Source organism: Podarcis raffonei, chromosome 3 (genome assembly GCF_027172205.1).
Source record: "Podarcis raffonei isolate rPodRaf1 chromosome 3, rPodRaf1.pri, whole genome shotgun sequence".
NCBI classification, from domain to species: Eukaryota; Metazoa; Chordata; class Lepidosauria; order Squamata; family Lacertidae; genus Podarcis; species Podarcis raffonei.
The window spans coordinates 119024351-119039080 of NC_070604.1; the positions used below are offsets into that span (position 1 = coordinate 119024351).

General features: G+C 46.7%; 1 protein-coding gene across 2 annotated transcripts in view; it reads right to left on the reverse strand.

Moving 5' to 3' along the window:
• The window catches only part of LOC128411434 (zinc finger protein 850-like), a 150194-nt gene extending 135993 nt beyond the window's left edge, over positions 1 to 14201 (reverse strand). For both annotated transcript variants that reach the window (XM_053383740.1, XM_053383739.1), the window contains exon 1: positions 14102 to 14201. The gene's annotated coding sequence lies outside the window, so the exon portion shown is untranslated. The remainder of the gene's footprint in view (positions 1 to 14101) is intronic.
• Positions 14202 to 14730: the final 529 nt, after the last annotated feature.

The window sequence follows — 14730 nt, forward strand, 5'->3', positions numbered from 1 at the left end:
GGATGAGAGCAGAAATCGCGCGGTGGCAGCAGGAGGCCCCATTAGCTAAAGTGGTATCTCAGGTTAAGAACAGTGTCAGGTTAAGAACGGACCTCTAGAATGAATTAAGTTCTTAACCTGAGGTACCACTGTACAGTATAAAAAAAATTAAAATGTCCAACAAAATAGACTGGAAAGAGAAGTTGCTGAATTGTAACTTAAAGCCATGGAGAGACATTGGATTCTTATCTCATTATACATGATAAAGCTATTTTTGGCCATTGCATCCCTTGCTTTTTCCTGTAAGACCAATTGCAGTCGTTAACAGTCGTCAACAGGTTTACCACACCTATCAGCCAAAATCACCCATTCCCAACACCCTTCTGAGTAATACCCCTCCCCACCCACTCACTATATATAGGTCTGGTGCATGCACATGGAAGCTCATACCAAGAACAAACTTAGTTTGGTCTCCAAGGTGCTACTGGCAATTTTTTTTTTATTTTGGGGGGATAAAGGAATATACTTCTCAAATTTGCCAATGGTGCCAAACTGGGAGGAGAATATACCTCAGAATATAGAATCAGGGTTCAAGAGGGCTTTGACAGATTGGAGTCCTGGGCCAAAACTATTAAACTACAAAAAATCAGTCTCACTACGGATAAACGAAAGGTTCTGCACTTAGGCAGGAATAATCAGACGCACAACTGGGCTTGCCAGTTGAAAAAGACCTAAGGGTCTTAGTGGACCACAAGCTTAACACAAGTCAACGGCGTGATGCAGCAGCAAAAGAAGCTGATGTGATTCTAGGCTGCATCAACATAGTGTCCTGATCAAGGGAAGTTGTGGTCCTGCTGCATTCTGAGTTGGTCAGGCCCCAGTTCTGGGCACCACAATTTAAGAAGGATGTTGACAAGCTGGAAGATGTTCAGAGGAGGTCAACCAAGATGATCCAGGGTCTGGAAACCAAGCTGTATGAGGAACAGTTGAGGGACTTGGGTATGTTTAGCCTGGAAAAGAGGAGACGCAGAGGAGACACAGGGCAGCTGTTTACCAGCTCCATCTGGTACGTAGGCTGAGACCCTCCCTGCCTGCAGACTGTCTCGGACTGTCTCGCCAGAGTGGTGCATGCTCTAGTTATCTCCCGCTTGGACTACTGCAATGCACTCTATGTGGGGCTACCTTTGAAGGTGACTCGGAAACTACAACTAATCCAGAATGCGGCAGCTAGACTGGTGACTGGGAGTGGCCACTGAGACCATATAACACCGGTCTTGAAAGACCTACATTGGCTCCCAGTACGTTTCCGAGCACAATTCAAAGTGTTGGTGTTGACCTTTAAAGCCCTAAACGGCCTTGGTCCAGTATACCTGAAGGAGCGTCTCCACCCCCATCGTTCTGCCCGGACACTGAGGTCCAGCTCCGAGGGCCTTCTGGTGGTTCCCTCACTGCGAGAGGCCAAGTTACAGGGAACTAGGCAGAGGGCCTTCTTGGTAGTGGCGCCCGCCCTGTGGAACGCCCTCCCATCGGATGTCAAAGCGATAAACATCTACCTGACATTCAGAAGACATCTGAAGGCAGCCCTGTTCAGGGAAGTTTTTAATATGTGACATTTTAGTGTATTTTTCATCTTTGTTGGAAGCTGCCCAGAGTGGCTGGGGAAACCCAGCCAGATGGGCGGGGTAAAAATAATAAATTATTATTATTATTATTATTATTATGATGATGATAGGATGGCGAAGCTTGTTTTCCCCAGTCCTAGGGGAATCCTGGCAGCCATTTCTGCAGCTTGCAACCCTAATAATAATAATAATAATAATAATAATAATAATAATAATAATTTATTATTTGTACCCCGCCTATCTGGCTGGGTTACCCCAGCCACTCTGGGCGGCTTCCAACAAAGATTAAAAATACATTAAAATGTCACACATTAAAAACTTCCCTGAAAGAGCTGCCTTAAGATGTCTTCTGAATGTCAGGTAGATGTTTATCTCTTTGACACCTGATGGGAGGGCGTTCCACAGGGCGGGCGCCACCACCGAGAAGGCCCTCTGTCTGGTTCCCTGTAACCTCACTTCTCGCAATGAGGGAACCGCCAGAAGGCCCTCGGCGCTGGACCTCAGTGTCCTGGCTGAACGATGGGGGTGGAGACCATTCAAGGAGCTCAGTGTGATACCCATGGTTCTCCCCCCCCATTCCCCTCCCATTTATTCTCACAACAACCCTGTGAGGTAGTCTATGCTGAGTGATGATGACCATCTCAAGGTCCCCCCATGACCTTCATGGTCCTATGGGGCTTGACGTGCGGCATCTGCAGACTTAGCTTCCAGAAGTCATTTTAATTACCCACAGTGCCTTGGAGCAGCCACTGTAGTATCACTCCAGGTTCATCAACAGAAGTATATTGTCCAGATCAAGGGAAGTAAGAGGTTTTGCTCTGTTCCATCTTAGACCACACCTGGAATGCTGTGTCCATTTCGGGACACCACAATTTAAGATGTCGACAAGCTGGAACGTGTGCAGAGGAGGGCAGCCAAGGTGATCAATGGTCTGGAAACTAAGCCTTATGAGGAGCACTTGAAGGAGCTGGGTATGTTTATCCTGGAAAAGAGGAGACTCAAAGGAGGTATGAGAGCCATCTTCAAATATCTCTTTATATATTTACAGTGGTACTTCAGGTTACAGATGCTTCAGGTTACATACACTTCAGGTTACAGACTCCACTAACCCAGAAATAAGTACCTCGGGTTAAGAACTTTGCTTCAGGATGAGAACAGAAATTGTGTCTGGAGGGACTCTGGCGGTCGTTCTGTGGGGCTTCAGGGAAGAGACCTTCCGAGTCCTGTCATACAAACCCTCTGCCTGCAGAGCCAAGACACTAAGGCAAAGCCCTTCTTCCCTTCTTACCTTCCCGAATGAAGAACACACCAAAGGAAAGGAAGGCAATTGTCACGCCTGGGGTCCATCTGAGATCTCCTGGTGGCTGGGAAGCTAAGGGAGAATGTTTGCAGTCAGACTATGAAAGCATAACAATTCTCCTTTTGCAGCTCTGAACAGTGGTACCTTGGGTTACATACGCTTCAGGTTACATACGCTTCAGGTTACAGACTCCGCTAACCCAGAAATATTACCTCAGGATAAGAACTTTGCTTCAGGATGAGAACACAAATTGTTCAGCGGCAGCAGAAGGCCCCATTAGCTAACGCGGTGCTTCAGGTTAAGAACAGTTTCAGGTTAAGAACGGACCACCAGAACGAATTAAGTTCTTAACCCGAGGTACCACTGTAGTCATTTTCCATCTGTAGGGAGTAGGAAGGAGTGTTGTTCCCCCCCCCCCAGCCCTTGTCCTGAGCCCTGGGTGGAGTGGGGGGCTGATAGGGTTGCCATATTTCAAAAAGTGAAAACCCGGACACAAAAGTTGTTGAGCTTTCTTTGCAAAATCTCAGAGGGCCTTCTTGGTGGTGGCGCCCGCCCTGTGGAACGCCCCCCCACCAGATGTCAAGGAAATAAACAGCTATCTGACTTTCAGAAGACACTTGAAGGCAGCCCTGTTTAGGGAAGTTTTTAATGTTTGATGTTTTAGCGTGTTTTTAATATTCTGTTGGGAGTCACCCAGAGTGGCTGGGGAAACCCAGCCAGATGTGTGGGGTATAAATAATAAAGTATTATTATTATTATTATTATTATTATTATTATTATTAAAAACCACAAAATCTACACTTCCGACAGTGGTTGCCAGACATCCGGATTTTCTAGGACTTTTAAACGATCTCAGCCCAGACATTGCTTCCAACTGCAGTATTCTGGCTATGTCTGGGATGTATGGCAACCGTAGGGACTGATAGGGCCAGGCAGAGAAGTAGAGTAGCCAACACATGACCTATCATTATTTCCATAGCAGGGTCTTTGTCTCCAGTATCCTGGAGTCAGGGTTCATCCACATCTCTGTTTTCCCTGTCGCTCCCCCACCCCAGCTGAGAAACCTACAGTTTAGCCCTGAATTGGAACAATGGGCAAGCAGGTTTCTCATGGGTTGTCATTTGCTTTGACTGAGTGCGAAACCACTCACACCCATGCCTAAAAAGCATAAAGGGTAAAGGGACCCCTGACCATTAGGTCTAGTCGTGACCAACTCTGGGGTTGCAGAGCTCATCTCACTTTATTGGCTGAGGGAGCCGGCGTACAGCTTCCGGGTCATGTGGCCAGCATGACTAAGCCACTTCTGGCGAACCAGAGCAGCGCACCGAAACGTTGTTTACCTTCCCGCCGGAGCGGTACCTATTTATCTACTTGCACTTTGACGTGCTTTCGAACTGCTAGGTTGGCAGGAGCAGGGACCGAGCAACGGAAGCTCACCCCGTCGCGGGGATTCGAACCACCAACCTTCTGATCAGCAAGTCCTAGGTTCTGTGGTTTAACCCACAGCGTCACCCAGCCATGTGCTTTCTTAGCACTGCACAAGCAAAGGTGTGGATGAGCGCCCAGTCAGCATAAAAGGAGAGCCTTTTAGCCTCTGTATGCTCCAGGGCGAAGGATTTAGAACCCCGAAAAACCCAATATGCTTTAGTTTCAAGGAAATGGGGTGAAGGTGAAATTTGCACAAAACACCAATTAAGTTAAGATGTTGGAGCACTCCAACCTGTTTGCCCGGGTACGTGCACAGAAAATAGTAGCTACAGCTGAAGGGCAACACAAGGAGATCTGCACTGATTGTTGCAATGCATTCCTATTATTGTATAATTGTGTATTGTATAATTGTAAAAATTGTATTGTATATTGTTTAAATAATCTCAAAGGACCTGTTGATGGCATTTTACCATTGTACTGTTGAGATTGTATTAACTTATGGTCTGTGTGTGTGGTTTGGGAGCTGCATGGTCAGGGGAAAAACAACGCTGCCCAGGGTTATAAAGACTGTGGAGAGAATAATTGGGTGCACTTTTCCTACCTTGGATCAAATCTATGCTTCCAGGTGTCATGAGAAAGCTGCAGAAAAAGCGCAGGATAGTGCTCACCCCGGAAATGATCTCTTTCAGCTTCTGCCTTCTGGAAGAAGGTACAGGGTTATAAAGACTAGGACTAGCCGCCTGAGAAACAGTTTCTACCCAAATGTGATTTTGGTTTTAAACGCAGTGTAAGGTAGTCTCTGTGACGCGGGTGGCAGTGTGGGTTAAACCACAGAGACTAGGACTTGCCGATCAGAAGGTCTGCGGTTCGAATCCCTGCAACAGGGTGAGCTCCCATTGCTCAGTCCCTGCTCCTGCCAACCTAGCAGTTCGAAAGCACGTCAAGTGCAAGTAGATAAATAGGTACCACTCCAGCGTGAAGATAAACAGCGTTTCCGTGCGCTGCTCTGGTTCGCCAGAAGTGGCTTAGTCATGCTGGCCACATGACCTGGAAGCTGTACGCCAGCTCCCTCGGCCAATAAAGCGAGATGAGCGCCGCAACCCCAGAGTCGGCCACGACTGGACCTAATGGTCAGGGGTCCCTTTACCTTTAAGGTAGTCTCTATGGGAGTATATTGCATTTAATTATGGGGTATCAGAGTTTCTAGGGGGTTAACCAGGCTGGGATAGCAGGCTTGTTGGTTTTTGAACGTCTGATGTAGATTTTTTCAATTTTGTTGTTCTGTATGGGACAATGACAATAAAGATTATCATATCGTATCGTATATTCGTAGAAGGCAGTATAATCTTAGAAGGGTTGTGGATGTGAGTGGGGCATGGCTGTGATTATCATGAATAGAGATGTTTACCTGGCCCCCTCCAAGTGACCAGTGGAGGGCTTGAACCTCCAAGTAGGAAGAAGAAGAAGAAGAAGAAGAAGAAGTGCATGTAGCATTCAAGCTTAAGCTGGATGCAAATTATAGCATAGACTCTCAGTGAAGGGAGTCTGCACTCTTCTGCTCCCCTTTCCCAATGAACTTCCGTCTCCAGGGCCTGCCCAGTGACATCAGCTGGGGTCTCCCCCATGGCACCATACCCTCCAACATTTCTCTGATGAAAATAGGGACATCCTATTCAATTATTATTATTTATGTTTGATGTTTTATCATATTTTTAATGTTAATGTTTAAATCATAAGATAATAATAATAATATTTATGATTTATACCGCGCCCATCTGGCTGGGCTTCCCCAGCCACTCTGGACAGCTTCCAGCAAAATATTAAAATACAGTAATGCATCAAACATTAAAAGCTTCCCTAAACAGGGCTGCCTTCACATGTCTTCTAAAAGTCTGGTAGTTGTTTTTCTCTTTGACATCTGGTGGGAGGGCATTCCCAGGGTGGGTGCCACTATCAAGAAGGCCCTGTGCCTGGTTCCCAGTAACCTCACTTCTTGCAGGGAGGGAACCGCCAGAAGGCCCTCGGTGCTGGAGCTCAGTGTCCAGGTAGAACAATGGGGGTGGAGACGCTCCTTCAGATATACTGGACCAAGCCCATTATTATTAGTTATTATTTATTTATTAGTAATTAGTAAATAATATTAATATACCCTGCCCAGCTGACTGGGTTGCCCCAGGCACTCTGGGAGGCTTCCAACATATGTAAAACATAATAAAACATTAAATAGTAAAAAACCCCACAAAAAACTTCCCTACACAGGGCTGCCTTCAGATGTCTTCTAAAGGTTGTATAGTTCCTTATCTCCTTGGCTCAGGAGTCGCATAACTTCATACCCTCCAACATTTATCAAAAATAGGGACGTCAGAAGGAAAAGCGGGACATTCCAGGATCAAGTCAGAAACCGGGATGGACTCTGTTAAGTCTGGATCTGTCCCTGGAAAATAGGGACACTTGGAGGGGCTGTGACACTATCAGGGGGCCACCCCTAGGTCAACAGCTTTGGGCCTTAAATCTCAGGATCTGGGATGCTCCTCACCTGGCAACCCTACAAAGAGACCCTGCAGTTCTGAATTTGCCACAACCCTGCTGGTGTCACTGCTACAGGCTCCCTTACCAGCTCCTCAGGTCGGCAACACCTCTGCTTCCCGTTGGCGCAGGTCCCAAGGTCTAATTCTGGGATGGCCCAGGTGGTCTCGTTGCATTTGCTCCTGCAGTAGCCGTCCCGGAGGATGCAGGTCTGCGTATCTGTTTGCCTTCTCCGTCCTGGACCAGGAAAAACGGTTCTGGGCATCAGCTTCGGGTCATAGCTGTCAACTTACAGTTTTGAAAATAAGGGACCAGCAGCCTCGAAAATAAGGGATCAGCAGCCAAAATAAGGGATTTTGCTGAGCTTATGCAGAAATCCGGCACTGATGGAGCCATGCTGCTTTTGCTGCGACTGACTGTGTTTTGCAGGGGGTTGGACTAGATGATCCTAAGGGTCTATAACTCCAACCAAAGCAGAGTGGCAGACAAAACTGTGAACGACGTCGAGATGGCAAAGCTTACAGGCAGAATTAGAAACCAGGAAGAGGACCTCTTTAATAAAGAATGGGGAAAGTTTATAATTTATTTGAAAAGCTATTGGAAAGAGTTACATACCTTGGTAGGATTGACAGAAAACTTGTAGTAAAAATTTGAACTATGGATGGACAAATGATTTATAAAAATGGAGTTATGAAAGGAATGCAGAGGGGGAAATCACTACATTAAGATGCTGCACTGGTTGGACGGTATGCTAAGCAGCACGTAAGGGCTGCTGTCATCCTCCTGGCGCGAGGAGTTCCATCAGCTCTTCCCCGCCCGAGAGAGAGGCAGGGAGGTAGAGAGACTCTCGCCTACACTGCCCACACTGCCCACGAGCCCGGCATGAGGTGGTTGCGGCACCGCGACGGCCGCTGAAGTGCCCCCCTTCTGCGTCCCTCCCCATCCCCTCCTCTTCCTCCTTCCTCAGGCCACCTCCTCCACCGCTGCTTCTGCCTCCGGCTTCCCCTGGCAGCGTGGCAGAAGTCTCGCAAGAGAGGGGCTGTCTGCCTGGCCGCCGCCACCCGTCTCCTCACGATGTGTCCCTGAGGGGGAAAAGGGAGAGACAGAGATGCGGCAGCTCGTGCGCACGCTCTCTTTCACTCTCTCGCGGCGGAGGACCCCAAGCCGCTGCTTCCCTCCCGAGCCGGACAAGCATGAAACCCAGGAAATTTAAGGGACATCATCAATCCGGGACAGCAGCGGGAAACGGCGCTGGGATAAGGGAGTTTCCCACCAAATAAGGGACAGTTGACAGCTATGCTTCGGGTGTCCTGTGCGTGTGTTTGCTAAGAGAAGAAGGGGAGCGGCCATTGCTACTGGGCACACCCCTGGCCTAGCCTAGGGTGCGCATGTGTGCCCTCTGATTCAGGACAGATAAAAGAACTTCACACGGTGCCATTAAACTATGGAACTCACTCCCACAGGAGGCAGTGATGCTCACCAACTTGGATGGCTTTAAAAGAGAACCAGACAATTCATGGAGGAGGAAGAAGAGGTTATCAATGACTGGGTGCCTCTGTTCTGCGTCCACAACCGCAATGCTTCTGAATACCAGTTGCTGGAGACCAGTTGCAGAGAAGGGAGAGGGCTCTTATGCTTGGATTCTGTTTGCTAGTTTCCCACAAGCATCAGATTGGCCACTGTGAGAACAAGACGATGGACTAGATGTGCCATTGGCCTGATGCAGTTGAAGGCTCTTCTTAAAATCTTAAGGACTGGGCCACAGTGAGGGCACCCCATGCGCCAGAGTGGTGCGTGCTCTAGTTTTCTCCCGCTTGGACTACTGCAATGCGCTCTATATGCATTTGAAGGTGACCCGGAAACTACAACTAATCCAGAATGCGGCAGCTAGACTGGTGACTGGGAGCGGCCGCCGGGACCACATAACACCGGTCTTGAAAGACCTACACTGGCTCCCAGGACGTTTCCGAGCACAATGCAAAGTGTTGGTGTTGAGCTTGAAAGCCCTAAACAGCCTTGGCCCAGTAGACCTGAAGGAGCATCTCCACCCCCATCGTTCTGCCCGGACGCTGAGGTCCAGTGCCGAGGACCTTTGGGCAGTTCCCTCACTGCGAGAAGCAAAGCTACAGGGAACCAGGCAGAGGGCCTTCTCGGTAGTGGCGCCCGCCCTGTGGAACGCCCTCCCATCAGATGTCAAAGCGATAAACAACTACCTGACATTTAGAAGACATCTGAAGGCAGCTCTTTCAGGGAAGTTTTTAATGTGTGACATTTTAATGTATTTTTAATCTTTGTTGGAAGCCGCCCAGAGTGGCTGGGGTAACCCAGCCAGATAGGCGGGGTACAAATAAATTATTATTATTATTATTATTGCAATACAGTCATACTTGGCTCCCGAACAAATTGGCTCCTGAACGATTGAAACTCAGAAGTGAGTGTTCCTGTTTTCGAACAATATTTTGGAAGCTGAACGTCCGATGGGGCTTCTGTGGCTTCTGATTGGCTTCCTGCCACCAATCAGAAGCCACGCTTTGGTTTCCAAACATTTTGGAAGTCGAATGGACTTCTGGAACGGATTCCGTTTGACTTTCAAGGTACGACTGTACACGGTTCAGATGGAACTGGGGAAGGTGTAACTGCGAATACTTGGATCCCTGATTGGCTCTGCCCTTGTTTTTCTCCTCTGGGCTACAGTGCCAGGGAGCTTGCCCTCCATGAGCAGGGCTCCCATTTTAAGCCGGCAGAGTGGGGTACACAGAGCGGGCGGGTTCCTTCCCAGTCCCAGCCAACCTAGTGGAGAATGTAAGGTGAATATAAGAGGAACCCTGATAGGTCAGACCAAAGGTCCACCTAGCTCAGTCCTTGGTTCCTCCAAGATGTCTCTTGGAAGTCCACAAGACTTGAGCACCAGAGCACTCTCCCTACTTTCCCAGCAGTACACTGACATTCAGAGGTACACTGCGTCTCACAGTGGAAGCAGAACATAGCCATTGACAGTCTTACCCTCCATGGATTTTCCCCATCGTTCTGCCCGGACACTGAGGTCCAACGCCGAGGGCCTTCTGATGGTTCCCTCGCTGTGAGAAGCCAAGTTACAAGGAACCAGGCAGAGGGCCTTTTTGGTATTGGCACCCGCCCTGTGGAACACCCATCAGATGTCAAAGAGAAAAACAACTACCAGATCTTTAGAAGACATCTGAAGGCAGCCCTGTTTAGGGAAGCTTTTAATGTTTAATAGATTATTGTATTTTAATATTCCGTTGGAAGCCGCCCAGGGTGGCTGGGGTATAAATAATAAATTATTATTATTATTGTTGTTGTTGTTGTTGTTGTTGTTGTTGTTGTTGTTGTTGTTGTTATTATTATCCTCTTTTATAGTCATCTGAGTTGGTTGCCATCCCTGCCTTCCGCAGGATTGAGTTTCATAGTTTAACTGTGCGCTCTGAGCATCCATGCGTTCTGATCTTTACAACTTTGGTGTGGATAAACATTTATCTTGTTCTGTGAATAGGCATACTCTGCTTCCATTGCACTTTTTAACTTATTTCCTCCTGCTAATCTTTACCAAAAATGCCATATTTAGCACTCACTTTGCTTTATAATCTACTTTTGAATTGGCAAATTCAAAAATATGTTTTATCCACAAAGATATGTAAACCCAAAAGCACTGTTCAGTTGAATATTTATTCATTTAATTTCCTTTACGAATCGCTTCTCATAAAGCTTCCCAAACCGATTTCACAATAAAAACATATGTATATACACACTGGCTTATCTACACCTCCCCTTGTTCTGCTGCTTCCATCCTCCTCCTGGAAAAAAACCTGCTCTTTAGTGCTCAATCGGAGCTAACAGGAATTTGGGTTCCCCCCAGATTGCCATTTGTTCTGATGTATCACTAAAGAGCAGGTTTTCCCTTGGAAGGGTTTTACAATTTTTTTATGTGCTGTAAGCCACCCAGAGTGGCTGGGGAAACCCAGCCAGATGGGTGGGGTATAAATAAAATCATCATCATCATCATCACTCTCTGCGTGAAGAAGTCCCTCCTTTTGTCTGACCTGAATATTTGCACATTCAGTTTCTCTGGATATCTAGTAGTTTGAAAAAGAGAGGAAAACATCTCCCTTCCACTTAGGGTACATCCACACTTCTGCATGTCCCGTGGCTAGAAAACCCGGGTCTGAGAACTTTTCTGCGTGTCCTGCACTTTTCTAGGCATGCGTCTGAGTGGTTTTGCCACTGCTACTCTGTTTCCCCCCTGGAAATACTGCTCTTTAGTGCTAAATTGGAGCAATCCATGGACAACCCGATTGTCCTTTGGTGCTAAACTTCATGTTTTCCCAGGGGAAAGAGGTGGGAGGAAATGGAGTTGTGCATAAGCCCGTAGAAGACAAACCAAGGCTATAAGAGGAACCCCCCCCCAAAAACATACACACACATACACAAAATGCTTTTCTTACCTGCCTGAGCAATGGAGAGAAAAAGGAAGAGAGGGAAAAGAACTACAGAATGCCCCATGGGTGCGAGTTGATAGGATGTGAGAGGCCTGGCAGCACCCAAGAAGGAAAGTGAACGACAAAAGAGATGTGCCTGAGAAACTGCAGGGTGTGTGTGTGTGAAGGAACACAGAGTCTCCGGCCTCCCAACTCTTCCTCCTCCATGCTCGAGTGTCGCTCCACCCCAGTGCACCAGCTCGGAGAACGATGGGCGCCCTGATTGATGTGTAAGGCTCTTGTAGCATTGCTCAAATTCAGGGCAGCCAACCTCTGACGTTAAACATACTGGAGACAGTGATCAGAAGTGGGGCAGGCATAGGCAGGACAGAGCCTGGAGGGTGAGAGTGAAGCTACACCCTTGTGCAAAATAATTGAAACAAAGCTTCTTTTTTGTCTTACTCATAATCCTGTACTCAAAACAAACATGAAAAGTCGGTTGATCATTATGGTGTCGGAAGCCTGCAGCCAACAGAAGGAGTGATGCGCTCGCCACAATATATTGAGGTTCTACAAAAGAGAGTTATTCCAGAGCTGGAAAAGAGGTATCCTGGTGGTACTGGGATATTGCAGCAGGATCTAGCCCCCTAGAAAGTGGTGAAGAAATTCATGAAAGATCAGCAAATACAGGTACTTGATTGGCCAGGGAATTCCCCAGACATAAATCCCATTGAGAATTTGTGGGCTACAGTCATACCTCTTGTTACGTTCGGTTCAGGTTACGTTCTTTCAGGATACGTCCCGCGGCGACCCAGAAGTAGTGGAACAGGTTACTTCCGGGTTTCACCGCTCGCGCATGCACAGGCACTCAAAATGACATCACACGCATGCGCAGAAGCGGTGAATCGCGACCCGCGCACACGTAGACAGGCAGACGTGGGTTGCATTCTGCTCATGTTGCAAACGGGGCTCCAGAATGGATCCCATTTGCAAGCAGAGGTACCACTGTGTATGAAAAGTCGTCTCTGTGCTGTAGACCGTACCACGATGGAGAAGCTCCTTCAGGCGCTGATTCAAGTGTGGTACAGGGATCCAAAAATCAACAGTGACTGTTCAAAACTAGTAGACTGCATGCCAAGCAGTGTTCAAATGCTGCTTAAAAATAATGGAGGTCATATCCGTTACTAATGTACGTATATGTGTTTCAATTAATTTGCACAAGGGTGTACCTGCTATTGGGAAAGACTTTGGAAGAACGGTTGAAAGTTTACGGCTTGTACCTCATTTAAATGTTGGAAATGTAAAAGAAGAAGAAGAAGAAGAAGAAGAAGAAGAAGAAGACGACCGTTTGGATACTGTTAGCCCAATGCAGTCCCGACCAAAGAAGGCTGGTAAATTAATGGAATACCCTGAAATCGTTAAGTTACCGGTAATTGGGAAATTGAGAAATTGAGATGACAACAATATAAAGAAGAATGGGAAATGTTTGACTTCCGGGTTAGCGCCTCCGGCAATGGCTGAATTCCTCTGATCGGGAGGAATTTGCTTCGTGGAAATTAGGGTCTGGCCGCCACGGCGAAGGCGGGGACCCACAAAAAATCACAGGCGGGAGAAGCCTGTGAATGTGGGATTCGGCTGGCACCTTTTGCGCCTCCCCTACTCGCGGGGAAACCCGGTTTCGGGGATCCGGAGCGACGTGGGGTGAGTGGCGCGGTGCTTCGAATTGACTGCTTTTTTCACGGAGTGAAGCCGCATTGCTGTTGCCGGAGAGCGCTGACTTTTTTCCTGTGGACAATTTGATCTTAAAACAACTACCCGTGAGTAGAACGGAAAATTGGATTTTTAAACGTCTTAATTTGGCACCGAAACGGGGAGGTTTCAAACAGGAAGTCCACCTTCCCCTTTTGTAAATAGACTGAAGCAAAGAGGCTGCAAGCTAAAGTCTTGGAAAGCCTTCCATAAAGGATTAAACTTCCATCGGCTAAAATCATCAACCCCCCCTTGGAAGCAGGAGAAGAGGGGGGAAATTTTGGATCGCGTAAGCCTGCAGGAGAGAGTGAAGAAAGTCAAATTACCACCGCTCTGAACCTGGAAACGGGCTGCTAGTAAGACTGAAGTTTTGGAAATGCTCATTGACTGTGAATAGATCGTTTGTTGACAGTTAATTAAATAAGAGAAATACATTGTTTCCATTGTCTCCTTCTGCGTTTAAAAAGGAGTAAAAGTAACTTAAAATTGAAACTAACTTTATTGCTTGAACTGTGCTTAAAAGGATTGATACAAATAGAAATTGTTTCCCCCTAGAGGAAGCCTTTGAAATTGTTACATGAGCTGAGCTGGGGGAATTTCCAGCTGCAAGATAAAAAACTGTGAGAATCTGGGATTGACCTTGGACCGTTAAGATGTTGACAGAAGAAGCCTTAGTGGTTGCATTATGTAAGATAAATGATTAACTGGAACAGCTCCATAAGAAGACGGATGCGATGACTATAAAAATTGATAACTTGGAACAAAAAGTGACTAATTTGGGACAAAAAGTGAATATTAATACAGAAACTATTCAGGAATCGATACAGGGATCTACTTTGACATGGCAAATTGAGGAGAAGGCGGGGGAGAAAGTTGTTGTCGTGGAACCTAAAGTAGCACAAGTGGAGAGGGAGAGAGCCCCAGCCTTACAGATGCAATTTGATGACTATAAGTTGATGCCTTTTATGATTGAATTTAGAGAAAGTCAGATTTTGAGGATTGGAGCCCCGCTTGGACTGGAGAAGGAAAGTTGGATAGATCCCTTCATGCAGGGATTTACTGACCTTTGGGACCTGGACTTGGGTCAGGAGGAGACTGGAGTTGTGGGGACCGCCAGATTTGGAGGAACTTTGAAATACGTCTGGAAATATCTTTTGAATCTTAGTTTTAACTATGGAGATTTGGCTGACTTGTCGAGAAGGAATAAAAACGAAATTTTGGAGGGGAAAAAAGCGCCAGAGTCATGGAAGGAAGCCTATATTACGCTTATACCGAAAACTGAGTCTGAAAAGACACAACTTAAGAACTACCGCCCCATATCCCTGCTCAATGTGGATTACAAAATATTTGCTGATATTTTGGCTAAAAGATTGAAAAAAGTATTAGTGGAAGAGATACATAAGGACCAAGCCGGTTTTCTCCCAGGTAGACACTTGTCTGACAACACGAGGAATATAATTAACATTTTGGAGAAGTTGCAAGTGAACATCAATACTAAAGCAGTTTTAATTTTTGTAGATGCGGAGAAAGCCTTTGATAATATTTCTTGGAGTTTTATGAAGAAAAATCTTCAGGGGATGGGGGTTGGTCAAGGGTTTGAAAATGGTATAAGTGCAATTTACTCAGAACAAAAGGCTAAACTAATAGTTAACAATGTGGTGACAGAGGAACTCAAGATAGAGAAAGTGACACG